Source organism: Neovison vison, chromosome 1 (genome assembly GCF_020171115.1).
Source record: "Neovison vison isolate M4711 chromosome 1, ASM_NN_V1, whole genome shotgun sequence".
Lineage (NCBI taxonomy): Eukaryota > Metazoa > Chordata > Mammalia > Carnivora > Mustelidae > Neogale > Neogale vison.
Genome location: NC_058091.1, coordinates 272,571,139 through 272,574,640, shown reverse-complemented (window position 1 = coordinate 272,574,640; position 3,502 = coordinate 272,571,139).

The window sequence follows — 3,502 nt, the reverse complement described above, 5'->3', positions numbered from 1 at the left end:
CAAATAGCCAAGCAATCCTGAAGAGAAATAAAGCTGGAGGCATCACAGTTCTAGACTTCGAGCTATATTATAAAGCTGTAAGCATCAAGACAGGATGGTACTGGCAGAAAAAAACAGATATATAGATCAATGGAACATGATAGAAAACCCAGAAATGAACCCACAACTATATGGTCAACTAATCTTTGACAAAGCAGGAAAGAATATCTCATGGGGAAAAAAAGATGGCATCTTCAACAAATAGGGTTGGAAAAACTGGACAGTAACATGCAAAAGAATGAAACTGTACCACTTTCTTACACTATACACAAAAATAAATTCAAAATGGATGAAAGACCTAAATGTGAGACAGGAAACCATCAAAATCCTAGAGGAGAACACAGGCAGAAACCTCTTTGTCCTCAGCCATAGCAACTTCTTAATAGGCAAATCACCATAGGCAAGGGAAACAAAAGCAAAAGGAACTTTTGGGACTTAATCAAGATTAAAAGATTCTTCATAGTGAAGGAAAAAAAATCAACAAAACTAAAAGCAACCCACAGAATGGGCTTTGCAAATGACATATCAGATAAAGGGATTCAAAATCTATAAAGAACTAATCAAACTCAACACCTTAAAAAACAAATAATCCAGTTAAGAAATAGGCAGATGACATGAATTGACACTTTTCCAAAGAAGACATCCAGATGGCTAACAGACACATGAAAAGATGTTCAATATCACTCATCATTAGAGAAATACAAATCAAAACCATGATGAGCTACCACCTCACTCATGTTAGAATGGCTAAAACTAATAACACAGGAAACAAAAGGTGTCGAAGATATGGAAAAAGTGGAACCCTCTTACACTGCTGGTGGAAATGCAAACTGGTGTAACCACTCTAAAGAATAGTATGGAGGTTCCTCAAAAAGTTAAAAATAGAACTATCCTATAATCCAGCAATTGCACTGCTAGGTATTTAGCCAAAGGATACAAAACTACAGATTTGAAGGGTTACATGCACCTTTATGTATATAGAAGTACTGTCAACAATAGCCAAACTATGGAGAGAGCACAAATGTCCATCGACTGATGAATGGATAAGGATACATGTATACATGTACAATGGAATATTACTCATCCATTTCCAATGGCATGGATGGAGCTAGAAAATATTATGCTAAGTGAAATTAGTTAGCCAGTGAAAGATATGATACCATATGATTTCACTGAATAATATTTAGAAAGAATTTAGAAAGAAAACAGATGAAGGGAAAAAATAAAAGGAGAGAGAGAAACTGTAAGAGACACTTCAGTAGAGAAAAAACTGAGGGTTGATGAAGGGTGGTGGGTGGGTGATGGGCTAGATGGGTGATGGCCATTAAAGAGGGCCCTTGGAATGAGCACTAGGTATTGTATGCACATAATGAATCACTGAATTCTAGTCCAAGAACAAATACTGGATTGTAAGTTCACTAAATAAAATTTTAATAAAATAAAATCATATAGTTTTTTTCTGGCTTGCGGACAGATCTGCTGCCAGTGTAATCTTTCTACCTTTGTAGGTTGCTTACCCAAGCTGCTATCAGTATTTTCTCTTTGTCTCTGAGATTTGCAAGTTTCACTATTATGTATCATGGCATTGACCTATTTTTATTGATTTTTGTGGGGGTGGTTCTCTGTGCCTCCTGGACTTGGATGCCTGTTTCCTTCCCCAGATTAGGGAAGTTCTATAATTTGTTCCAATATACCATTTGACCCTCTCTCTCTTTCCTCTACTTCTGGGATACCAATTACTCTAATATTGTTTCACTTGATGGTATCATCTATCTCTCAAATTCTCCCCTCATGATCCAGTAGCTGTTTTTCTCTCTTTTCCTCATTTTCATTATTCTCCATCATTTTGTCTTCCATATCACTAATTCTCTCTTCTGCCTCATTTATCCTAGCAGTTGGAGCCTCCATTTTTTATTACATATCATTAATAGCCTTTTTATTTGACTTGATTAGATTTTAGTTCCTTTATTTCTCTAAAAAGAGATTCTCTCATGTCCTTTATGTTTGTTTTTTTTTTTAAGCCCAGCTAGTATCTTTATAATTGTTATTCTGAACTCTAGTTCTAACATTGTACGAATGTCCATGCTGACTATGTCCCTGGCATTCAGTACTGCACCTTGTTCTCCTTTTGGAGGTGAGATCTTCCATCTTGTCATTCTGTCCAGAGAAAATAGATCAACAAGAGAACAAAATATTAAATGGCAAAAACAACCCCAGAGAAATATACACTAAACAAATCCAAAAAGAGCCAAAACTGAAAGAAAAAAAATTTTTTAAAAAAGAGAATATAGGCTGATGGATAGAATAGATAGAACAAAACAGGACAGCGATCTGCAGAAGAATGAAACTGGATCATTTCCTTATACCACACACAAAAAATAGACTCAAAATGGAAGAAAGACCTAAATGTGAGATAGAAATCCATCAAAATCCTAGAGAAAAACACAGGCAGCAACCTCTATGATCTTGGCCTTAGCAACTTCTAGCTAAAATGTCTCCAAAAACAAGGGAAATGAAGGCAAAAATGAACTTTTGGGACTTCAGCAAGATAAAACGTTCTACACAGCAAAGGAAATAGTCAAACAAAAAACAAAAAACAACCATCAGAATGGGCGAAGGTATTTTTAAATGTTTTATCAGATAAAGGGCTAGTATCCAAAATCTATAAAGAACATATCAAACTCAACACCCAAAGAACAAATAATCCAATCAAAAAATGGGCAGAAGACATGAACTGACATTTCTCCAAAGAAGGCATCCAAATGGCTAACAGATACATGAAAAAGTGTTCCACATCACTTGTCATCAGGGAAATACAAATCAAAACCAAAATGAGATACCACCCCACACCAGTCAGAATGGCTAAAATTAACAAGTCAGGAAATGACTGATGTTGGCAAGGATGCAGAGAAAAGGAAACCCTCTTATACTGGGAATGCAAGCTGGTGCAGTTATTCTGGAAAGCAGTATGGAGTTTCCTCAAAAAGTTGAAAATAGAGCTACCCTATAGCCCAGAAATTGCCCTAGTAGGTACTTACCCCCAAAATACAAATGTAGTGATCCGAAGGGGAACATGCACCCCAATGTTTTTAGCAACAATGTCCTCAATAGCCAAACTACAAAAAGAGCCCAGATGTCCTTCAACAGAGGAATGGGTAAAGAAAATACACACACACACAATGGAATACTACCTCAGCTATCAAACAAAAGGAAATCTTGCCATTTGCAACAACACGGATGGACCTAGAGGGTATTATGCTAAGTAAAATAAATCAATCAGACAAAGACAATTATATGATTTCACTGATATATGGAATTTAAGAAACAAAACAGAGGATCATAGGGAAAGAGGAAAAAATAAAACAAGATGAAATTATAGAGGGAGACAAACCATAAGAGACTCTTTTTTTTTTTAATTTCAGCATTTTTAAAAAAAGATTTTATTTATTTATTTGACAGACAG